The sequence below is a fragment of the Rousettus aegyptiacus genome, unplaced genomic scaffold (assembly GCF_014176215.1).
Source record: "Rousettus aegyptiacus isolate mRouAeg1 unplaced genomic scaffold, mRouAeg1.p scaffold_m13_p_6, whole genome shotgun sequence".
Taxonomy (NCBI): Eukaryota; Metazoa; Chordata; class Mammalia; order Chiroptera; family Pteropodidae; genus Rousettus; species Rousettus aegyptiacus.
In genome coordinates this window covers 61142335-61168545 of record NW_023416309.1, presented here as the reverse complement: position 1 = coordinate 61168545, position 26211 = coordinate 61142335, and the positions used below count along the sequence as shown (strand labels likewise).

At 40.6% G+C, this 26211-nt stretch overlaps 1 long non-coding RNA gene and 1 pseudogene across 1 annotated transcript in view; both read left to right on the top strand.

Moving 5' to 3' along the window:
- LOC107517637 overlaps positions 1-8740 on the top strand; it is a 112687-nt gene extending 103947 nt beyond the window's left edge. Inside the window, exon 3 of the long non-coding RNA XR_001598565.1 lies at positions 8624-8740. This is a non-coding gene — a long non-coding RNA (uncharacterized LOC107517637). The remainder of the gene's footprint in view (positions 1-8623) is intronic.
- Position 8741: 1 nt separating this feature from the next.
- On the top strand, positions 8742-13976 carry LOC107517802 (annotated as a pseudogene).
- The last annotated feature ends 12235 nt before the right edge of the window (positions 13977-26211 follow it).

Here is a 26211-nt window from a genome sequence, read left to right as displayed (position 1 = left end):
GGGTATCGCAGTATAGGGACATGTTTCCTTGATTTTCCCTGCTGCCCTCTGCCAGTCCACCCTCTGCTCACTACCCAGGTCTGTGTGCCTACAGGAGCCTCATAGCAATCATAGGGTGATGTAGAAAAGTAATAAATCCTGACTCCCTGATGCCTGCCATTCTTCTCCATCCCAAAGGAGGATGACCATCTCTCAAGCATGGACTCAAGGTGGTGATGACCACTGGCTGATGTGAGAGGCATGGCAAGTGAGGAGCAAAGGATTTGAGGTCCTAGTCCCCTGACCCAAAGGGAAAAGCAAGGGTGTCAGAGTCAGTGGTATGGCCAATAGTTGATAAGACGTTTCTTTCCACTCAGGCCCTACCTGCATCTAGCAGCCTGGAACCAGATGTCAGCTTGGAGAGGGCACAGCTGGATTTTGGCTTCCACTTGTCCCTGGGTGGGTGTCCTTGGGCAGTTGTCCATGGAGGCCCTCATTCTCTGTGTTAAGCATACCAAAATCCCAATTTGGAAGCTCCTGCTGGGCCCCAATTCTCAATGCAAGAGAATGGACAAAAATTTTCCTTCAAGAAAACTGAATCCTTACAGTGAGGAGACCTAGTGATCAGCACTTCACTATGCATTGGACTGGCAATGGGCAACCTCAATGAGAGCCTCCTGGTCAACACCAAGGAAGCACCTGTTGATGAGATAGTCTCTCCAAATAGACCACTAGCACTAATTTCTAGTTTATAATAAATACAGAGAACAGAGGAGCAAATTCAATAACACCACGAGGAAATAATCAGGCAGGTCTTGGACAAGGGCCTTCCATGAGACAATGGGACTAGATTCTTAAAAAAGGCAACATGCTGAGAAGGGCTCAACTAATAAGACCACAGAGGCATAAACAAATGGTAGCATGGTCCCAGATTGATTTAGACTTTCTAAAAGGCCATAATATATTCTTGGGTTGATTTGGGAAATCTGAATGTAGAGTGATGATTGTGTGATTTTTTAGAATCGTTCTTAGTTTTCTTAGGTACCATAATGGAATTGTGGTTATATAAGTGGTCTCAGTTTTGTGTGATGCAGGCTGAAATATTTAGGGGTTAAGTGTCATAATATTTGCACCTTAATTTCAAATCATTCAGTAAAAATGGCTGTGCATCTGTGTGTATGTATATGTGTGTATACAAAGAAGAAAAGAAGGAGAGACAAGAAGAAAAGTCAACATGATACCACAAACAATTTTAACAGGTGTGCTTGTATTATTTTTTCAACTCTTTCAACTTCTGTGTTTGATACTTTTCATAATAATAAGTGGAGTACAAAAGTACCAGTGAGGGCCCACCTCACCTGACACAAAGCTCTCCCTACAGGGACACATGCCTCTGGCCTTCTCATTTCAGCTGGAGCCAGGCAGCCCTGCTTGCCTGCTCTCTCCTCACTTCCTCATCCATCACACGGTACTCATCAGTCCAGCTGTGTGCAGCAGGTGCCTTTGGCCTCAGAGTCCTATCTCTGCTTATTTACTCCTATTCCACCCTTCACCTTTGTAAACATCACTTTGCCAGGGAGCCTTTTCTGGTTGTTGGGTGGAGTTGGCACGGCCCCATTGCAGGGTCCTCTACTTTCTTACTTAATGACCCTTTTATTCTCCACTAGACTGAAAGAGATTGTGTTTGTCCCACCATGCCTACTAAGGGGATGGCTGGGTTGAACTCTGCCAGGCCAGGACCTGAGGACCAGGGATCACTGATAGCACTGCCAGGCTTGCTGGAAACTGGGGACTCTATGAGGGGTGGCCAACACTAGCAATGGGACTTCTCCCTCCTGATAGCTCCTGTCTTTTCCCCAGGCCAATGTGATTTCACTGACCTGGGTCAGGCTTGACTTGGATACCCCCAGAGCTCCTGGGCGTCACTCATTTTCTACCTTTGGTAAGATTCTTCTTGATGCTGCTCTTAAGACCAAACCCCAGCCTGTTTGGGTCACAACAGTTTGAAGCTTCCTAAGTATGTCCTAGAGCCAGCAAAGCTCAGGTCCTCTGGGCCCTGGACATGCCCACCTTGGCTGGGACATGGCAGTTTTCTGATAAAGGAGTGAGAGTTCTGGATCCTGGCACTGAACTGCCCAACTAGCTCCTCAGCCTGTGCTCTGCTGTAGGCTATGCACCCCAGCTCACCCCATCTCAGGCTCATCCAGCCTGAAAGCCCTGTGAACTCACAGTTCTCTGGAGTCATCCCTCTTCTCCGACACATCTGCAACTCCTTAGTTTCCCTAGGCTTCCCTTCAGCCAAGAGGAAAGTCTGGTTCACAGGTACAGAAGGTCAGAACTGCTGTGCTGTGGCTGTAGGAGCAGGCCAGCAGGGACACAGGCCACCTAACGCAGGCTTCCTGGTTTCATAGTAGGCCAGAAAGGTGCCCTTGTCCCTCCATTCCTCTTCAATGGTTTATTGTGGAATGATGAGTTCACTTATGAGAGGTTCCTGACATTCAAAAATTAAACAAGAAAACTCATATTTCACCTGACCAGGACCCCAAGCAGGAGTGAATATTCAGATACAGGTCATAAACCTTGCTCTGGGCTCTCTACACTCACTTCAAGAGGTCCCCCAGAACTTCCGTCTCTTTATGAGTAAGGATAACCAGAACAATTGCTTCTTTAGGTCTTTAGGAAAGTGGGCTGAGATAAGCCATGTGCAGCATCTGACACACGGTGCCTCAGGTGAGTGAGTACTCCACCAGTGCTAAGGCCAGACCATAGTAGTTCTTACCACAGGAGCCTCTGGAAAGTTAGGGGCCAAAGGATCATCCAAAACTGTAGGTACTGCCAGAAAGAAGAGTGTGAACTAGGCTTCTGGGGACACTGGGAGTCTCAGTCTTACCATCTATACCTCGGCTAAGTGGACCCTGGTGGGCTGCCTGTGGCCCAGAGCCCCGCTGGCTTCCCACTCAGCCACTCCTGGAGAAGACCCGAAGACCCCAGGCCTGAACTGCATGGGGCTCTCTCTTCCCTTTGGACAACTCAGGCCAAGTCCCAACCTTGAGCCTGCAGGGACACAGCAAAATTGCCTTTTGATGGTCCTCACATAGGTCACTGTAGCAGGAGTGAGGTCCAGCAGTGGGGTCAAGGAAAGACTGACACTTAAATCCAGGCCTCTGACTGAAGAGAGGCCCACACCCACACTGGCACACTGGCGCATGCCTGGAGCCATTTCTCCTCTCTGTAGAAACGCTTCCCTCCTATTGAAGGCTGGTTGACATGAGGCTCGGCCAGGACCAGGGCCTCTTATTCCCTAGTGCATCCTTGAGAGGTCAATGGGTATGCAGGTTAGGAAATGTCATTGTGCACACTTCCACTCATTTACTCTCAGCTTTGGGGCAAAGACAGACACTCTGTGGTTCACAGGTGAAGGAACTGAGTCTTGGAGAAATAAAGGACTTGGGTCTGAGATGTGAGGCATCATTTTGGGGGCTGAGCAAGTACTCTGAGCCCAGTACTCCTTCTGCTCAGCTTGGTTTGTTCTTATGAGGAACCATGGGGCTGGAGTGTCTAGAGGGCACAGAGGTGCAGGGAGTGGATGAATGCATGAGTTTACCTTTCCTGTCACCTCTGGACCTTCCCCCAGAGTAGAGAGCACTGCAGAGTCCCTGCTCACTGTGTGTCTGCTTGGACCCTGCTTGCCCTCAGCAACATCAGCACCTGGGAAGATACACCCCAGGAATATCCTGAAGCCTGTCAGGGACAACTCACCTGAAATAATGTCCTTGGACATCCCTGGGCAGCCTCGCCTTCCCATGGTCCATGCTGATGATAGCAGTCCAGGTTGCAGAGGAAGGAAAAATGTGCTTGTTGAGCAGCCAGGCTTGAGTGGAGTGGGTAGGCCTAAAGGATGGAGGTAGGAAAGCAGGACTCCACATTAAGGAAGGACACCTGGTCAGAACCCACTGAGCCAAAAGAGGGGCTGCTTACCACTGCCCTGAAGAGGTAGCACCCCAAGTGCCACTAGGGTCCAGCCTCAAAAGCATCTCCCCTGACCCAAGTGCCTGTGATTGGTGGGAGGGCCCTGGGAAGGCCAAGACTGTATTGGTGACTGTGCAGGAACTGGAGGTGGGACCGACAGAACCCTCAGCCAGTCCACCCCCAGCTCACCTCACAGCATATGTGACAAGGCCAGGGAATCAGTCTCTTGTCACTGTCACCAGTGCCAATTTACTCAAGTGAACCCCTTGCCTAGGCCATAGCTTTGCTCTTGTCCAGAGAAAGAAGTCTTTCCTTTCTGGGAAGACCTTCTGGCAGGGCAATGTTATATTCATGTGAGAAATGGGAAGCACTGTGAGAACTCCATGCACCTTCTGTGTGGGGGAGGACAGGCTGGCCCCCATGTTCTTCAATGGGATGTCATTCCCAGTAGGCATGGGCACACACTGGGCAGAGTCTAAAAAGGGACTTTTCTGGATGTTGGGATTAACAGTCCAGGGCTGGTGAACTATAACCCGTGGACCTTGTCTGAGGGATGCCAGGCTTTATAACTGAATTTTCATTGGAACCCACCTCACTCATTCATCTGTATATTGTCTGTGGTTGCTTTCACTTGAGTAGCTGTGACAGAGATCTGTATGGCCCACAAAGCTGAAAGTATTTATTATTTGTCCCTTCAAAAAAAAAAGCTTGCCAGCTCCTGTGTTAGAAGAACACACTATGATAGGCTTTACCTATTATAGGACGGTAAACCCTATCATAGTGTGACCTATGGATTCAACTGCCAATTAGCAGAAAATACACAGAACAGAGGAAAATGTCTTATACCACCATGGGAGTGACATCAGGCAAAGGAAGATGGGGGAACTCTGTAAGCAAGCATTTCCTCAGTGAATATTATAAAAGCAAAAAGAGGGAGAAGGGCAGCAGCAGTAGATGAAAGAGTGGGCCTTATTTGAATTCATTTAAATAAACTGTAAAAAAAAAACCAGATTTTTTTTTTTTTGGGACAATTGGATATTTGATGAAAATAAGAAATTATGGTTAATTCTTCTGATTGATAACAGTGTGGTGGTTACTTTTAAAAAGTATCTCTTTTGTGTGTGTGATTCTCACTGAAATGTTTCACATCTTAAATTTGCTTCAAAATAAAAAGAAGAAATAGTTGGAGTGTTGAGAAGGCAGGAAGTGCTAGTGGTTAAGGGGATACATGATGGTACATAGGAGTTCATTGTGCAGTTCTATCTTCTTAGTGAGACAGAGAATAGATAGGGATACATGCAAACATACACCAAACAAAAGGCTACAGAATCACAGATACATGATCACTAAAGCAAAAAGGTGAGGCCAGGACAACTATTGCCATCTGATGTCGTCCTAGGATAGCCAATCAAGAGGGAGAAATGAACATAGGAGAAGGGAGGGACAAATGATTGTTAATGTAGATATGTAATTGGATGCCAAATAAATCCCAAAGAGTCAGCTAAAAGTAGGAGAATTCTGTAGAGTTGCAACTGACAAAAATTATATATATACATATCAGGAGCTTTTCAATACATAAATGGCAAATAAATTAAGCTATCATGGAATAAAATATTTCATACACAATAGCAATTCATAAATGAAAAACATCTAGAAAAATTTTAACTTTAATGTATAAGACCTACATGAAGAATACTTTAAACTGCTGCTGAAAGACACAAAAAGACTTGTTCTAGAATAGTAAAATACATTCTACGACTACAATAGTGAGGATAGACTGATACTACAAAGGAAATTTATAGAGCAGAGTCCAGCATTACATCAAAACATATGGAAATTTAGTAGAAAGTGAGGTGACGTTATAATAATGGGGTAGTAACAGGCCTTTTAATAAATAATGATGTGACAACAGATTAGTCATTTAGAAAGGATAAAGCTGTACTTTGGATAGAATAAAATTATTTTACTCTAGCTCCAGACATAAAAGAAATTTAAATATAAAACCATAAAATTACTAAAAGTAAATATAATTTTAAAAAATAATAAAGACCCTTCTAAGCAAGACCAAACAGAAGTGATTTAAAAATGATTGACACATTTATTAAAATTAAAAATTAAAAACTTTGGTATGGTAAAATAAATAAATGGGGGAAAATATTTGCAACACATGACAGTTAGGGGGTCTGATTTCCTAAGTTGACCAAGAGCTCTAACACTCCAATAAGAAAAAGATAACCTAATAGAAAAATGGGAAAAAATATTAAAAAGCACTCAGCTTTACTCATAACTAGAATAGAATGAGATGCTCTTTTCATTTGAAAGCATTGACAATGCTACACTGACAAATGTGCAAATTGATGCATTCTTTTTCAAAAGCAATTTGGCAAAATTCTTAAAAAAAATTTTTTTCCCATTTATGTTTTGGTCAAGGTGGATTCTTCTGAGTTATATTACCAGGAATTTATCCCAAGAGCACTCTTGCAAAATTTGCCAAGTAAAATTTGTCTGAGTAAAATGTCCTGGAGTATTGGGGGCCAAAGGCTGGAAGTAGGCTCAGTGTTCACCAGTGGGAGACTGGTTCAACATGGTATGTGGTTACATGCATGGGGATCAATCCAATAAGAAGCCTTAAAAAGGTTTGTAATGTGGTTCATAAAAGTGTGTATTGTGATGCTAATTGTATATATATATGCTGAATGCATAAACATTTTTATGAACATTTTATAATATAATAAATGATTAATAGCAGTCACCCTAGGGGAGAGGCACTTTTATCTAAATATCTAAAACATTTTGCATGTTTTAGATATTTCACCAATTCAGTGTTGTTTGAAATTTATCATAAATGTGAGAATATTACTTTTAATAAAAACCGAGTCAAACAACAACAATAATTACAAAAACACACAAAGAAAAACAAAACAATAAAAATCCATTACTTGGCAGAGGGTACCAAAGGTATAGACCTATTTATCCTAAAAAATTTATGAATAACAAATTATTTCAAGAGCTCCCGGGTAGTTATGCTGGTCCAGAGATAGAATGAGCATGCTCAGAGCAGCTAGCCTGGTTTCAGCTGTGTTAGGAGCACACTGGAACAGGGTGCTGGACCTTGACCTGGCTATGTGAGGGAGGATGACTTGTCCTTGCACCAGCTTGCCATCTGGTGATCTTATGCCATACTTTTCTCTCTAGAAAGTGCCTCAGAAATTAAGTGGAGTTAAATGAATCATAGGAAAACATTAATTCAAAGGATTTCTAAAACATACATTAAGAGGTTAAAAAAACATTACAGTGCTTCATCTTTAACAAGTTATAAATGTCAGATGTTTCCAGGTCTCCTGACTCTCAGTTGGACTTAGTATTTCAGATACCCCTCAGTGGGACCTGGCCCTTCATGACATCCCAGTGATGAGTGAGTGTAAGTTAGACGTGATGATCTCTATAATCCCCTTGAGTCCTGAGATGTCAGGATTCTCTGAGTCTAAGATATGAACTCAACACATCCAGGCTGGGTGTTTGGAACATAGCCTTGGACTTGAGCCCTATAAGGGAAGTCACAGGTCTTTTCTCCCATGCCTTCCCTCTGCAGGATTGACTGGAGCCTAAATCCAGGGGTGCACAGATCCTTTCCTGCACCCCTACTAAGCCAAATCCTCCATAGTTATTTCCACTTGCCCCTCCAACTGGCCTGGAGCAATGCTGCTCAGAGCACAGCATTATGGCAAGGAAACAACACTATTAAGAGAAGGCTGTGAGTTGTGGACAGGCCTGGGGAGGGGACTGTGGTGCTTCCTGGGCCCTGTCGATGTTATTACAAGTCTGCTTCCCTCCCCAGGCACAAAGCCCTGAGCCTGTGCCTGATGGAAGGGTTCTTGTGGGACAGAGGCTGGGGTGCTTGCAGCATGGCCCTAGTGCCTCTTGAAACAGGGGGTGGCCTTGTCCTGGGAGAGTCTGGGGTTGAGCGGAAGCTGACATGTTAATGCCGACATGCCAGGCTTCAGAAGCGAGGCTTTCATTTGATTTGGGAGCGCCTCTCCCAATCCAGGCCTCTGATTTGGCTCCTATTGAATTAGTCAGCTAAACAGAGCAGGAAGGAGCTGTTCACGTAATTGCTCTTGATGGATCTCTTCGTCTTGTTCAGATGCCAGACACAAGATAGCAGCCCCCTCTTTGCATCTGGGCCCCAAGCTGGTGCTTTGGGGTCAGCAAGTGGCTGCTCTACACAGAGGATTTGGGGGCCTGGCTATTACCATCTCCCAGGGCTTTAGCTGAGGAACTGTGGATGAGGAGCATTCTGGACAGGGGCTGCTTCTGAAGGTCAGAGGGCAAGCTCAATCCCAGTGGCTGCTGAGGGAGTTGACAGCAAGGGCAGGACCCGTAGGCAGAGCTGCATGTCATTGACTCTAACTTCACAGGGTTAAGGGCTCCTTGTCTTGGTTAATTGTCTCCCCTTTAATTACAGTGACTGAGAGTGCCTCCTAATTTACTTTAGGACCCTCAGATGACATCTGAAGAAGGATCATATCCGCTTCCCGGTACAGGCTCAAGTGGGAAACAGAGAACAGGAGAGGAGTTGTCCTAGGGGACCCTGGTCTCTGACACACACAAGAGATGCAAAGCCTGAGCTCTGGTTGCTATGGAACTGAACCTAATATACTCTGTTATGCTTTAGGTGACAAGTTCCCTTTAGGATGAATTCTGTTGAGCACTGGGAATGCTGATCAGACCTGAGAGAAAGAAGGAAACCATTTTAGAGAGCCTCCCACAGCTTTTGGAGGAAGGGGTCAGCTATGTGGCTCCTGATGTCAGGAGGAAGGTGAGCCCCCTCATCTTTTGTTTCACAGGTATGTGTGTGGGGGTGGGGAGGGTGGTGAGGGGTCTTTTTACAACATAGTGACACTGCGGGTGCTGGGCCTCAGCCACCACAGGATGATGCCTCTGTGGGGTGCTGGAGGTAGCCCTTCAGTGACTTCTGGCTCACCCTTTTCTTTCCCCACAGGAGACACATGCACTCAGCCTGTCAAGTGTCAAACATAGACAGAAGTTGCTTTTATAGCAGATCCTGGTGCATCCAATACCTAGTGAGAGAATGGGAGTGCCTCCACCCCATAATACCCAGAAATACTTTTCAGAACAATTAAAGTTCTCAAATTAACAAAGAAACCATAAAAAGCTAAATGACAAGGGTAGGGGAAGGCCAACCTCCAATTATAAAAACACAGGGAAAAAACTCTGAAAAAATGAAGGATTCAACTCACCTCAAAATTAAAAAGCAAAAAATGCAAAAGCTGTAGAGCTGAGATCCAGGATCTGAGAAGGGATTTCTATGACCTCTAGAGGCAGCCTACAGAAAAAGGTGGGTATCAAATTTGAATCTACATTAACCTGGTGAACCCTGCTTGCCTCACCCTGGTGTCTCCCTAAGGCTCGGCTCCGCCCAACTTGGGCACTGCTTGAAACTCTTTAGGTGGCTTCCCCTCATAGGCAGCTAGCCTCAGACTGCACTGCAGACTTTCCTGAAAACTCACAAAGATCCGTAGCCTCCAGGCAGGTGGCATCTGGTCTCAGCATGCTCTATGCCTCTTTTTGAGTGGCCCCAGTCCCAACACTGGTGGCAGCTGGTCTTGATTCACAGTATGGCCTCTCTCATGCACCTCTGGGCATAGCACAAGCAGCTACCAACCACAGATTGCTTTGTGGTTCCTACCAGGTGGCCCAGGGCACAGGGAGTGGCTGAAATTTGCCTGCATCATGGTCCTCCCCAAGAGGCCCCCAAATCACACAGCCTGTGACCAGCTTCAGACTACAAAAGCACTACACAATTAGTTCCACAAATGACATACCCAGAGGATGGTCTTGGCAGGCACTGGAGACCCACTAAAGAGAATCATGCTCCATTGGTTCAGCCCCACAGAACAGCTCATCCATGGAAGTCCTGGACAGTCCTCACAGCCAGTTAGCTTGGGAGTCAACGCCACACACCAATGTGCTAACAACAATCAAGGCTCAATTACAACAGTGTTGTAGCCTCCAGCCCCTGAATGACACACGGACCACCAGAACTCAGTGAGTGAGTTATAGGAAACACTCTTTATTCAGCCAGCTGGGTCTGCCAGGGGTACACAGACTCCAAATTAAGCAGCCCTGAAATGTAGAGGTACAGGGTTTTTAAGCCTCAAAACTCATTCTTCATTCTGTCTAAACACAAAGGGCTATCTTTCTTCTATTCACTACCTGTCAACTCACGGGTCAGGTGTGTAAGCGGGGTTACAGAAGCAGAAATCATGTTTAGAATGTTATGGGTAACAGCCTATGTTTCTATGGACATAGCCATGTTCTCATGGGAATAGACAAGCAGTAATTTTCCTGCAAGTAATAAATTTCTAGCAGTCATTTTTCAGCCATTACAACAGGAGGGCACACACAACATACACAAGGAAAATTCTTGGTGCACCCAGCTCAGGTGACCAGGAAAGACTGTGCCACTGGCTCCTACAAGATACCTACTACATAAGGCACCCTGCCAACACTGAGAGATATAGCAGACTTATGTAGTACATAGAAACAAAAACACAGAGGCAACCAAAATGAGGAGACAAAGAAACATTTCCTAAAAAAATGAACAGAACTAAACTACAGAAAAAGAAGTAAACAAAATGGAAGCAAACAATCTACCAGATACAGAGCTCAAAACACTGGTTATAAGTATGCTCAATGAACTTAAGGGAAGAATAGATGAACTCAGTGAGAACTTCTACGAAGAGTAAATAAACTTAAGAAGGACACAGAAACCATGAAAAAAGAATCAGTTGGAAATAAAGAATACATTAGAAGGAATCAACATCAGATTGGATGAAGCAGAGGATCAAATCAGTGAATTGGAAACAATGTAGCAGAAAATAGCCAATCAGAAAAGAAAAAAGTATAAAAAAAAATTAAGATAGTTTCAGGGACCTCTGGGACAACTTTAACCACACCAACATGTGTATCACATGGGTACCAAAAAGAGAAGAGAGAGAGCAAGGATGTGAAAACCTAATTGAAGAAATAAAGACTAAAAACTTCCCTATTCTGGCACAGGCACATGAATCCAGGAAGTGAAGAGTCCCAAACAACATGAACCCAAAAAGGTCCATACTAAGACACATCATAATTAAAATGCCAAATGTTGAAAGAAAGAGAGGATCTTTAAAAGCAGCAAGAGAAAAGCAGTTAATTTACCTACAAAGTAGCTCCCATAAGACTAGGCTGATTTCTAAAAAGAAACTGCAGGATAGAGGGATTGGCATGAAATATTCAAAGTGATGAAAAGTAAAAACCTACAATGAAGATTACTCTACCCAGAAAGGCTAGCATTTAGAATCGAACTAGAGAAAAAGAACTTTCCAGAAAAGAAAAAGTTAAGGGTTAATCACCATAAAAACAATACTATAAGAGACTTCTAGAAGAGAAAGGAGGAGGAGAAGGAGGAGGAGGAGGAGAAGGGGAAGAGGAAAAAGAAGCAGGGGGAGTGGGAGGGGAGGGGGAAGGAAAGAAGAATGGGAAAATGAATACTAATATGGCAATAACTACACACCTACCAATAGTCATATTAAATGTAAATGGATTAAATGCACTGATCAAAAGACATAGGGAAGCTGAATGAATAAGAAAACAAGACCCATACTTATGTTATCTATGAGAGACCCGATTCAAATTGAAATATACACAAGACTAAAAATAAAGGGATGGAAAAATATTTTATGTAAGTGGAAACAAACAAACAAAAAAAACTGGATAGCAGTACTTACAGCAGACAAAATAGACTTTAAAACAAAGCCTATAGCAAGAGACAAAGAACATTTCATAATTATAAAAGGATCAGTCTAACAAGAGGATATAATCCTTGTAAACATTTACATACCCAACTTAGGAGCACTTAAGTATATAAAGCAATTATTGAGGAACATATGTGGTGGCTGAATATTTGACTCTTACTGGAAATTACTGTTTGACTATCGCTATGGGCATGTAGGCCTTTGATTATAGGAACATTACATTCTGAACAAGCTTTCTGCTTCTGTACCCCCGCTTACGCACCTGACCTGTGAGTTGACAGGTAGTGAATAGAAGAAAGATAGCCCTTTGTGTTTAGACAGAATGAAGAATGGGATTTGAGGCTTAAAAACCTTGCACCTCTACATTTCGGGGCTGCTTAATTTGGGGTTTGCGTACCCCTGGCAGACCCAACTGGCTGAATAAAGAGTGTTTCCTATAACTCACTGAATTCTGATGTGTGTATCTGTGTGTCTTTCAGGGGCTGGCGGCTACGACACATAAAGGGAGAGGTCAACAGTAATATAGCAATAGTGGGGGACTTTAACATCCCATTGATATCAATGGATAGATTATCCAAAAAACCCCCAACAATTCATTTATAAAATGGGCAGAGGACCTGAATAGACATTTCTTCAAAAAGGACATACACATGACCAATAGATACATGGAAAGATCTCAACATGGCTAATCATCAGAGAAATGCAAATTAAAACCACAATGAGCTATCTTCTCATACCTGTCAGAGTGGTTATCATCAATAAATCAACAAACAGCTAGTGTTGGTGAGGATGTGGAGAAAAGGGAACCCTTGTACACTGTTGGTGGGATTACAAACTGGTGCAACCACTATGGAAAACGGCATAGAGATTCCTCAAAAAATTAAAAATAGAACTACCATATGACCCAGGATTTCCACTTCTGGGTATATATTCAAGGGAATTAAAAACACTAATTCAAAAAGATTCATGCAACCTTATGTTCATTACAGCATTTTTTAAAATAATCAAGATATGGAAGTGTCAACCAATAGACTAATAGATTACAAGTGGTAGGATCTGCATCTGGCAAGGGGCTGTTGTGGGGTGGGCGGCTTATAGGGAGCCAAGGCCCTGCCTAGGGTGTCCAGGAGACCCTCGGTGCTGCTGCTGCCGGTGAAGAGGAAAAGTGCTGCTGCCCATATGCATCCCGCTGTTAGACCACAGAATGATGTGGCCCACAAGCAGCTCTTAGCTTTATTTTTGTTTGTTTCCGCTTACATAAAATATTTTTCCATCCCTTTACTTTTAGTCTTGTGTATATTTTGATTTGAATTGAGTCTCTTGTAGATAGCATAAGTATGGGTCTTGTTTTCTTATTCATTCAGCTTCCCTATGTCTTTTGATCAATGCATTTAATTCATTCACATTTAATATAATTATTGGTAAGTGTGTAGTTATTGCCACATTAGTATTCATTTTCCCATTCTTCTTTTGGAGAATATTTGGCAGAATCTTGCTCAAGTATGTCTAACAAGTTCGGGTGTCCTACTTCAATGAGTTAGAGATGTATCTATCCTGATGGAGTAAACCTAGTGCTGACTTACCTCAGGGATGACACCCACATACAATTCAAATCCTTGGATGACTTTATAGCAGTGCACTTCTCTACCAGAGCAAAACTGTCTTGAAATTGTTTACAATCTGCTCTCTCTGTGCTTCAACTCCTTGATTTGTGTGCAGATGTATACAGACGAGCTGACATCCATTGAGTTTACTGTCTCTGTAACCAACTGGTAAGAGAGGGAGATTTGGGACGTGTTTGGAGTGTTCTTTACTAACCACCCTGACCTAAGAATTATCTTGACAGACTATAATTTTGAGGGACATCTTTTCTAGAAAGATGTTTCCTGTCTGTCTACATTGAGTTATGCTATGATAAAGAGGTGAAGTGAGTGGCGGCCAAGCCAGTGGAATTGACCCAAGAATACCTTCCATAAGTTTGACCAGTGTAGCCCATTGGACACTTTCTCTGTCTATCACCAGCTCCCTGAGAGTCTCAAGCTTGAAGCCAGAGACAAGAAACCTGAACCCATGTAGCTAGAGGAAAGACATGTCAATCCTAGAAAGTGCCTCATCTATAACTGATTATTTATGTAAATAAAATCCTACTTAAAACTTAAAAAAAAAAGGAAGAAGAAGATGTGGTATATATACACAATGGAATATTATTCAGCCATTAAAAAATGAAATCTTACTATTTACAACAACCCAGATGGACCTAGAGGGTATTATGCTAAGTGAAATAAGTCAGACAGAGAAAGACAGATAGATATCATATAATCTCCTTTATGTGTGGAATATAAAAAACAAAATAAACAAACAAAACAAAAACAGACTCATAGACTCAGAGAACAGGCTGATGGTTGTCAGATGGGAGAAGAGGGCTGGATGGCTGGGTGAAAAGGTGGAAGGATTAAGAAGTACAAATTGGTAGTTACAAAACAGTCACAGGAATGTAAAGTATAGCATAGGGAATATAGTCAATATTGTAATAACTATGTATGGTGCCAGGTGGGTCATAGAATTATGAGAGGGAATCATTTTGTAAGTTATATAAATGTCTAACCACTGTGTTGTGACCTGAAACTAATGTAACATTGAATGTCAACTATAATTAAAAAATAAAAAAATTAAAAATTACTAAAATAATTAAAAAGTACAAAATTTGAAAAAAAAATAAAAGCAAAACAAAACAAACATACAAAGATCCCAGCAAAGTTCAAAGGCAAATAACTTCTCCCTGGGGGCCAATGTTGTCATATATATAATAACCAGAGGGTCATTGTTTTTACTGTATAAAAAGCTCTTAGAATTCAATAAGGGGATGAACATGAGTTTGTAACAGAAGTAGTTACATTACAGAGGAAGCAGGAAGGCCAAGAGATCCTGGCTTGTGCAGTAAGGTGATTGCTGAGTTGCTAATTTTTGTATTTTCTGTTTGCCCTCTCAGGAAGCCACTCCTAAAGGGCAGCCACTTCTTTAAGAGCCTAATTCCCTGAATGGATGATGCTGGGTGTCCTGGGAGGATAGGCAGAGATAAGCAGAAAGGATGGAGGGGCTTCTCAAAGGCTGGCAGGAGTGCAGGGGTTGGGGTGCTGCACCAGCAGAGGGATCCAAAGTCTTGAAGCAGACATTGCCTCTGGGGCAGGAGGGGCTTATGACCAAGGTGGAGTAGAGGAGTAAGAATTTCAAACCTAAAGGGTCCCCGAATTCTAGGACCTTAGGGGTCTCTGTGGGAACCAGTATAGGTCACTGAGGCTGGAAAGCTGCTGCATAAGAGACCCCAAGATCTCAGGGAGGTTCCAAGCTTGGAATGAAATAAAGTTGGTTTTAAGAAAGAATAATGCCAAGCCATCATTACTGCTTATACTGTGGTAGTTTGTTGCCTAGATACTAAATTTCCATTAGATAGTAATACACATAAAGATGAAATGTTTTTTCCCATTAAAGTTCAAGGACTCCTGAATTCCACAAGATTTCATTCCTTTTTATTAGCTAAGTAATATTCCATTGTATATATGTACCATATCTTCTTTATACATTCATCTATTGATAGATACCCAGGTTCCTTCTATATCTTGGCTATTGCAAATAACGCTGTAATGAACACATGGTTTTACATGTCCCTTCAAAGTAGTGATTTGGGTTTCTTTGGATAAATACCATTAGTGAGATTACTGGATCCTTTGTCTCTTGTTATAGCCTTTGTTTTCAAATCTGTTTTGTCTGGTATAAGTATTATTACCCCAGCTTTTTTTTTTTTTTTTTGCTTGTTTGTCTCCATTTTGATGAAATACCCTTTTCTATCTCTTTATATTCAGTATCTGTGGGTCTTTCAATCTGAAGTAAGTCTCTTGTAGGCAGCATATGTAAGGGTCTTATTTTCTTATCCATTCAGTCATCCTACTTTTTGTTTGAAGCATTTAATCCATTTCCATTTAAAGTAATTGTTGATAAATACGTAGTTATTGCCATTTTATTATCCATATATGTTTTCCTTTTTCTTCTTAAAGAAGTCCCTGTAATATTTCTTGTAGTACTAGTTTTGTATTGATAAACTCCTTTAGCTTTTTCTTATCTGGGAAGCTCTTTATCTGTCCTACAATTCTAAATGATAGCTTTGCTGGGTAGAGTCCTCTTGGTTGTGGGTCCTTTCTTTTCATCACTTTGAATATTTCCTGCCAATTGCTTCTGGTCTGCAAAGTTTCTGTTGAGAAATCAGCTGACAGTCTTATGGACTCTCCCTTATAGGTAACTAATTGCTTTTCTCTTGTTGAAAGACAAAGACAAGGAGAATTCTGAAAGCAAGCTCAGTGAAACCACTTGTCCCAGTTCGGAAAGCAGTGGGGTAATATATTTAAAATGCTGAAAGAATAAAGTCGTCAGCCCCAAACTCTGTATTTGGCAAAACTATCCGCCAAAAATGAAAGACAAATTATGACATTCCCATACTAAAAACAAAACAAAACAGAGAGTTCATCACTAGCACATCTGCACTATAAAATATGCTAAAGGGAGTCCTTCAATGTGAAATAAAAGGACAGAAGACAATAACTCAAACTTACAAGAAGAAATAAACTACACTAGTGAAAGTAACTACATGGTAAATATAAAAGTCAATATTAATGTATTTTGCTTAGAAATTACCACCTTTTATTCTATTTAACAGAGAACTACATAAAACAATAATTATAAATCTAGGTCAATGAGCACCCAGTATATAAAGATATAATTTGTGATAATAACAACATAAAAGAGGTGGAGCTACAGAGGAGAAAAATTTTTATATATTATTTAAACTAATTTGGTGTTAATCCAAACTAGATTATTATAAATTAAAGTGTAAATTGTAATCTGCATTGTAAAGACTAAGAAAATAACTAATATTGTAGTAAAAGAAATGAGAAGTGAATCAAAATGATGCACTAGAAAATATCTACCTATTACAAAAGAAGAGAGAAATGGAGGAACTGAGGAACAAAAATAATACAAGAAGTATTGAAAACAGAAAGTAATATGGCAGACAAAATCCCAACTATATCTATGCTAACATCCCAACTATATCTATGCTAACATATCTATGCTAATACATGAATGAATTAGAGAACCAAATCTAAAAGCAGAGACTGTCATATTGGGCTAAAGAAAACATGACCCAACTGTACTCTGTCTACAGGAGACACTTCAAGGAAACAAATAGGTTGAAAGTAAAAGGATGGTAGTAAAAGTAAAAGGAAGATTGTCAGAAGTACAAACTTCTAGTTTTAAAATAGATAAGTTCTGGGGATGTAATGTATAGCATGGTGACTATAGTTAATAATAGTGCGTTATATATTTGAAAGCTGCTAGTACAGTAGATCTTAAAAGTTCTCATCACAATAAAAAAATTTAAAATGTGTGATGATGTATATTAACTAGACGTGATAATTTTACAATTTATATCTCTATCAAGTGATTGTGTTGTATACCAGCAACTAATATAATTGTATATGTCAATATATCTTATTGAAAGCCTTTTGAGTAAAAAAAATGAATGGAAAAATATGTCAGGCAAACAATAGCCACAAGCATCAGACATAAAAGACATTGAAACAGAAATGCTACTGGGAGTAAATAAAGGGTGTTCAGCCAAGATGACAGCATAGGTGAGTACTGAGCTCTCTCCTTCACAAGAATACATTAAATATACACTTATATTTAGAGCAAATCTTCCTAAGAGACAACTGTGAGCCAATTGAATGGCCTCTACAAAACAAGCAAGAGAGAGCTACTGAATAGAAAAAGGTGGAAAACTATGAGAGCTCTCTGGAAGATGAGGGAACAACCCAGGATGGAAAGTACAGATGAGTGCCATTATTTATGGATCCTCTGAATCTGAATAGCCAGTGGGAGCTCTATCAGGTTCTCAGGACAACCTGCAGGATGCTGTAGCATATCCACAGGTACCCCTCCTGGAGCTAGATCCAGCAAAAATGAGAGAGTGCATAGCGTGCATGCAGGGGGATTGATCCAGCAGGTGCAGCAGGGTGCTGCTTCATGTTCCCACCTGGCTGTGCACACAAGGGACTCTCATGACTGAAGAAAGGGAGAGCAAACAAAATGCTGCAGTATCCACCAGCAAGAGCTGCCCTGTCCAGAGAAAGCATGTAGAAAGTGGGGTGCTACTGTGTGCTCAAATGGGGCTCTCCATCCTTGAAAGAGTTGGTAGCTGACAAAACATTGCAGTGCCTGTAGGCAGGAGTGCCTAGTCCAGAGAAAGTGTAAAGATAGTGGGGCACTGCTGCATGCAAAGCCAGGTTGCCCAGCTGGAAGAAAGTGCTAAGTTAGAAGGACTTTGCAGGTACCCATACCCCATGCTGCCACATGAGGAGTAAGTGGGGTGCTGCTGTGCACACACCTGTTTGAAAGCTGCTGCCCAGCCCTGAGAGTGTTCAAAACTTCCAAAGGAAGGCTATATACTCACGTAAAGCTGCCCTACCTGGAGAAGGGGCAGAGCTGGGCAGGTGTGCAGAGTGCCCTCTCCTTGTAGTTAATCTAAGCAACAGTGGCTAAGTGTACAAGAAGCTGTACTGCCCCTAATGTGAGCAGTACAAGCAAAGTGCTAAGGTACACACATGCAGGCTAGCCTCAACAGGAGAAGGAGCAAAGCTGGTGAGGCCTTGAGACACAAGTAGGCAAGCAACCCCACCCAGACTCAGCTCAGATCACAGACAGTTGAAACAACAGGGCATATCCAGAGCACACGGAGCCTCCTGTTTGTAAACTCATCCAGAGTAGAAGGGCAAGGAAGCAAAGACACACAATACTATCCCACTTCAACTCACTCTTTCAGGCCAGATGACTTGTACACACGTGCCCTGACTACAACCAAACTGCCAAAACTATTCAATACACAGTTTACCCAGAAACTACTCTTTCAAAACTGGGAGAGATAGCTCTTGTATCTAACTCATAGGAACAAACACAGAAAGTAAAACAAAATAAGGAGACAGAAGAATATTCCCCAAATGAAGGAAAAGGAAAAACTCCAGAATAAACAAAGACACTTTATAATTATAAAAGTGTAAGTCCATGATAATATAACCATGGCAAACATATATATACCCAACAACAGAACTCGAGAGATATGAAGTGAAAACTGACAAAAATTAGAGGAGAAACAGACAATCCAACAGAAATAATCAGAGACTTGAATATCTTACTTTCAATAATTGGTAAAAATAAACAAAAACAACAAAAAAAAAAATCTAGGCAGAAGATGAACAAGGAAATAGAAGATTTGAACAACATTATAAACCAGCTAGATCTAACTTCAATAGAGAAATATTAATGAAACAAAACTGAGAAAACTTTATCAAAACTGCCCAAGAGTAAAAGAGAGGTAACTTAAATTACTATTATTAAGAATGAAGAGGGAATATTACTACTGCCTTACAGAAATAAAGAGGACTATAATGGAATACCATGAATGATTGTATGTAAATACATTAGTTAACTAAGTTAAAATGAATTAAAGAGTTGTAGGGTTAACTCAGAACACAGCCCCTTCACATGCTCAGAAGACTGATAGCTGCCTGGCCAGTAGTCCAGAAAGAAGTACACAAAGAGCTTTTAGCAGTGTCTACTACCAAGGATGTTTCCTGCTGCTCCCATGGACATTATCTGCTTCTGTAACCAAGCAGCACACCTTGCTCCCATTTGTCAGAGAAGGCAGCTGCTCCCCCAATGAGATAACTCCTCCCTCTGCGTGTGTACAAAAAACTTTGCTTATTCTTGGTCAGCAGCTTTATTCTTGCAGCTTTGACCAGCCGCTGCTGAAGCTTCCTTGCCTTGTGAGTAATAAATGGCATTTCTGGTCCCCCTGGTGGTTCTTTAGGAATATCCAAACCCAAGTGAAGCCCCAGGCCTGGGGCTCCTGTGTTACAATTGGAGAGCCTGGCAGGGTATTATGGAAAGTACTCCGGTTGAGTTGACTTAGAGAGAGGGGGAGAACATGCTTGGTGGGTGTTTGCTGGGTACGAATCCCAGGGTGGGCCTCTGGGTCCATGTCGTTTGAGGTAGCAAGCCTTTTAGATTCTTGGAGCCCACCAAGGGAATGTAAGGGACACCCCAACACAACTATAGGCCTCTTACAGATTTTATGAAAATAGGAGAATTGTATTCTTTAAACAAGAAGGATCTGCAGATTGTAGCAGCTGCAATGGGCTGGTCCCTTCTACAGGCTCTATGTGAAGCTACCGCTAAACAGTTTTAGGCTGAGGAAAGGGTGAAGAAGGTGGAAGAGGAAGTAAGGCTAGAAAGAGACCTGTGAGTCACACAGGCCAATAGCAACAATATTCTGGGACAACAGTTAGAACAGACTAGTGAACAAACTGCAGGACCTAGCCTGCTGCTTTGCAAAAGTTCAAGGGCGAAAGCTAACAAGATCTCACAGTAATTGTACATTCTGAATGGAATCCTAGTAAGTGGGATCCTACAGCAGAAAGTGAGTCTGAGTCAGATGAAGAAATATAGGTCCCTTCCCAGAGGAAGCCACACGTGTATCTTGGGCCTACCCAGTAATTGTTCAGAATCTAAACACTCAACAAGAATGCCCTGAAAGGCAAAATCCAAGGAACCAGCCTCCTCCCCTCAAACATCTACACACCTCTGCTTGGCCATATACATCATCACAGTTGATAGAGCTGGCCTCCTAGTTCCACCAAAAAGATTGGAATCCATCATGGGGTGGCAACTTCACCTCTGGGACACTGGTGCAGATGGCATACTTCATATGTCTCGAGTTCTGTTGTTGGGATAGCCTCTGTCACCACCCACATTTCATTGTGCCAACACATACATGGGGCAATCCAATACACAGAAAATGTATCACTGTTGAATTGGCTCATGGTAGGCTGCCATGTGATGTGGTCAAATGAATGTGATTTGCCAAAGGTCCAGCCATGCTGGATGTCCATGTCAGAACTGCAAGTATTCCTTAGGAAGATGGAAATGAGGCACGCTATTTACATCAAACCATTTGAGGGCCCTGATACAATGTCATTTACTGCAGGTATGTGGGACCTCATCATCTAGTCGGCCCTGCTGGCCTATTATAGTACTTTGGTACCTGTCCTGTCCACTCTAGTGGGGAGGACAATCCAGGCTGCAGCACAGGCTGTTGCTCATTTGGAAGAAATTGAACTGACCAAGTATAAACAGAGGGCCCAATGGGTCCAGAAGAAAGAGAGAGAATCAGTGTGGGTGTGCCGGTGGAAAGTAAGGATGGTCTAGTAAAGGTGAACAGAAGGCAAAGACATTCTTGACCCTCTCCTCCTTGCCTGGATGACTTTTTGTGGGACCACAACACATCCAAAATATTCAGACAGTCAAGAACCATTCACCTTTACTTGGGAAGGACAATAATGGACCTTCACCCTCCTACTGATGGGGTACCTCTATAGCACCACTATTTGCCATGGTTTTATGGCTGAGTATTTGACTGGCTGGGCTAAACCCTCCACCATACAATCGCACTGTTATATTGATGATGTCATGCTAACCTCTGACTCTCTTTCAGATTTACAGCAAACTATACCCTGCCCCCGCCTTTTCTCAGCCTCTGTAGAACGGTCAAGGGCAAATGAAATACTTCTGGAGTTTACAAAATGTATTTACAAATTTGCCAATCTAAAGAATGTTAATTACTTACTTTCTGCCATTAGAAACTGAGGTCCCTGAGAGTAAAGAATTCATATTACAATTAAAAGGGAAATGCACATGTTTAATAACGGAAGGTATAAGGTATAGAGATGTATTTTAAAGAAGATTAAAGGAAAGTAGTTTGTCCTAAAGTTAATTATTTCTAAATGAGTAAGAAGAGGCAAACTGAAGGGATAAAGAAAGTTGCAGAAGATCTGTGAAGAGAAATCTTGAAAGAGGAAACTTTATATGTGGTTAAGCTAAACAAGATTAGAAATAAATTTTAAATGTCAAAAGTAGGCTAATACAAAATAAGAATTATGTTTTCTCCCCTTGCTAAGACAGAGTTTCTGAGACTATTGGTCGACTACTGATATTATGGAAAAGGTTTTTGCCTGAAGAAAACAAAGATCCTGTTTTATCAAAATAATAGTAAGAACCAAATTTTGTAACAATTATGCAGAATTAGAGTGTTTCTTTTCCTCCTTATTTACCCCTCCAGAATCCAAATACTTTCAATAAGTAGTTATTTTTACTTTCATGGCGATGTGATTATTTGCATAAGTTCAATAAGAATCTGTTCTCTTTACAACAGGACATGATTGGAAACTAGTTTTTATTACCAAGTCTTTGACTGGGGTGTCATATTTGGGAGAAATGCAGAGACTCGGATATGACCAAGCAACTTCAAGAAATTAAGGTGAACTTACGGAAGCCAATAAAGTCTTTGGAAATATTGGCCTGGTACCTTGCTCTCATGGTTCCCAGCAGCTTTCCCACATGAGCAAAGAATGTCACTTGTTGGCAAGTGCAGGACCTCAATATATTTTGGAGATCTCAAGACAAGAGGAGCTCACCTAAAACCTAGAGGTATTGTAGGCATCCTCTGAGGGCAAGTTCTTGTCTTGACTTTTTTGGCTTTGGGAGGCCTTTTACATTCAACCTAAAGATTCCTCATAAAATTCCAGTAAAGCAGAATTAGAAGTGCCTATCTGGTTAATTAATATTCTTGCTGGGCTTATGCAAATGATCAGGCAAAGTTTATTGAAATGACTTATTTCACAAATGAACAAGTCTTTATTTCACTATCTTTGGTAAAAATAGGGATAGTTGGAGAGGAAAGAAAAACCATGTTTCAATAAGAATTGAAATATACCTATGCAAACATTAGATTTTTATACTATTTATTGTCTTTTAGGTTTTATTTTATTTTTACTCATCTATTGGACTGGGTCATGAATTCTTTAGTTTCCTCTAATATTTGTCTGTGGCTCTTAGAACATGTTTTTAATTTGTAATTTGTCTCCCATCCTTTAACTAGGACATATTGAAAACTATAACTGCTTTTTCCAAGCCATGCAAGCTAAAGACGAACAATTTGATATAAAATTTGAGAGACTGCCACAATGGTTCTTGCGTGAAAAATCTCGGTGACTGGTGTTATGTGGGCCATGCAAAGAGTTTGCCCTGGCATCTAAGGACATCATTAGGGACATTTCAAGTTGTGGGAGATGATTCCAGCCTTTATCTAGAAATCTTTACTGACAGCCTTACAAACTCAGAAGCTGGTTTATAATTTACTCTGATTATTAACCTTTGTTTTTCTCTTGTTTTCACAGACATAGGAGTCATCTATACAATGGCTAATAAAACCTGCTAAACCTACAGTAATACCTCTGGGAAGGTTGAGACTCAAATAAATAGAATCATGCAGAAGGCTACTTTGTATTCATAGTAAACCAAAAACTATCAATGTGTTCAACTGAATGTTGGACAGTTTCATTCCTCTAACCCTCAAACTCTACCCTTTTTTAGCATTAGGCAGCTGGAGCATTCCTCACCTCTTTTCCTTCACAATTGAGGAATTATCAAGAGACTGGAGAGAGTTGTAACAAGAATAGTAGCCTCACATGTTGCAGCACTTGGAGCAAACCCCTTAACCACTTGGTGGCCCTCCCTGAGCTCTTGGAGCTGGTACCTGGTAACAAGACTGCTTGGCTTATGCGTACTATTAGTGTTAGGATATAGTCTTTATTGTGTTTGTGCAGAACTATCATGAAGAATGTGAGGTGGAGGACCTATGTTAGGGTAGAGTTCAGGATTAACTCAGAGCATAGCCCCTCCACATACTCAGAGGAGTGATAGCTGCCTGACCAGCAGTCCAAGAAGAAGAATACAAAGAGCTTTCAGCAATGCCTACTCCCAATGGCTTTTTCTGCTGCTTCTATGAACATTATCTGCTCCTGTAACCAAGCAGCACATCTCGTTACCATCCATCATAGAAGGTGGCTGCTCCCCCAATGAGATAACTTCTCCCTCTGCTTGCGTGCATAAAAAACTCTGCTTATTCTTGGTCAGCAGCTTTATTCTTGCAGCTTTGACCAGCCACTGCCGAAGCTTCCCTGCCTCGTGAGTAATAAATGGCATTTCTGGTCCTCCCGGTGGTTCTTTAGGAATATCCAAACCCAAGTGCAAGTTCCAGGCCTGGAGCTCCTGTGTTACAAGAGTCATGAACTACTAAAATTGACTAAAAAAGGAATATAAAATCTAAATAGATTTTATACTAAGTAAAAGAAATAGATTGTATTACTAAGTAAAAATAAACAACCAAAATTCCACAAAGAGAAGACTTGTCCCAGATGATTTTACTGCTAAATTCTACCAAACATTTAAAAAATCCATGTCAAATATTTACAAACTTATTCATAAAAGTAAACAAGGAAGGAACACTTCCCAACTAATTTTATGAGACCAGTATTACCCGGACATTAAAGATATCACAAGAAAAGGAAACCATTGACCAGTATCTAATACACATGAATGCAAAAAAAAAAAAAAAATCCTCACAAAATATTAGCAAACCAAATACAGCAACATATAAAAATAATTATGCACCATGACCAAGTGGTGCCATTTAATGGTGCTAAAAAAACTGGATATCTGATTTTAGGTAGGGGAAAAATGGCTTTGTTCCTTCCTTTTGCGACCAAATAAAGGTTGTGACAGAAACATGGATATCAAGGTAATTTTAATAACTCAAAATTAATTTATGCAGTAAAACATATCAATAGAATAAAAAATTAAAAACCATGTGATCAACTCAAAAGAAACAGAAAAAAAATTGACAAAATCCAACACCCTTTCATAATAAAAACATTTTTAAAATTAGCAATAGAGAACTTTCTTAACCTGATAAAAGGCATCCATGAAAACCCCACAGCTAACACTACACTTATTGGTGAAAAATTGAAAGCTTTCCCCACCAAATCAAGAATGAGACAAGGATGTCTACTATCGCCACTTGTAATGAATGTTGTCCTGGAAATTCTAACCAGAGTAATTAGGTAAAAGGAAATACAATAAAAGGAATCTAGATAGATTTAAAAAGATAGATTTATAAAATTATCTTTTCTGACCATAGTGAGGTGATGTTAGAAATCAATGACAGCAGTGAAATTGGAAAATTCATAAAATTGTAGAAATTAAACAATACACTCTTAAAACAAATGAATCAAAGAAGAAATCACAAGGGAAATTTAAAAATACTTAGAAATACATACATACATACATACATACATACATACATACATACATACCAACCCTACAACATATTAAAATTTATGGGATGCAGTGAAAGCAATGTTAAGGGAGAATTTATAGCTAAACAAAAAAAGATCTCAAACCAATAATCTATCTTATAAGTTAAGGAATTAGAAAAAGAACAAATGAAACCCAAAGCTAGAAGAAAAGAAATAATAGAGATTAGAGCATAGATAAATGAAATAGAAATAGAGAATAAAAAATTATAGAGAAAATTAATAAAACCCAAAGTGAGTTTTTTGATAAGATCAGCAAAATTAAAAATCCTATAGCTAGACAGACTAAGAAAAAAAGAGGAGACTCAAATTATTAATTTCAGAAACAAAAGTGGGACATTACTACTGACTCTACAGAAATAAAAAGGAATAGAAAAGAATATTATAAACAACTGTACACAGAAATATTGGATAACCTAAATGAAACACAAAACCTACCAAGACTAAAGATGAAGAAATAGAAAATCTAAATAGAGTTGTAATTAGTGAGGAGATTGAATTAGTAATCAAAAATCTTCTAAAAAGAAAAGCCCTAATACTACTGGCTGCAATGACAAATTCTATCATTTAAAGAAGAATTTATACCAAGCCTTCTCAAACTTTTCCCAAAAATCGAAGAGGAAGGAATACTTTTTAACATACTCAATGAAGCCAACACTATCATGATACTAAAGCCAGACAAAGACACTACAAGAAAACTACAGACCAATATACCTTATAAACATTGATGCAAAAATTATCAACAAAATACTAAAAAGCTGAATTCAGCACCATATTAAAAAGATTATATACCATGACCAAGTGGGATTTATCCCTGGGATGCAAAGATGATTCAATATATAAAAATTAGTCAATATAATACACCACATTAAGAAAATGAAGGGAAAAGAAAACCACGTGATCATCTCAGTAGATGCAGAAAAGTATTTGAAAAAATTCAGCACCTCTTCATTATAAAAATACTAGGAAATCTTAACATCGTAAAAGCCTTATACAAAAACCCTATAGCTAATATCACACTCAATGGTGAAAGACTAAAAGCTTTTCTCCTAAGATCAGGGAAAAAACAATGCCCAATTTCACCACTTTTATCCAACAAAGTATTGAAAATTCTAGCCAGAACAGTT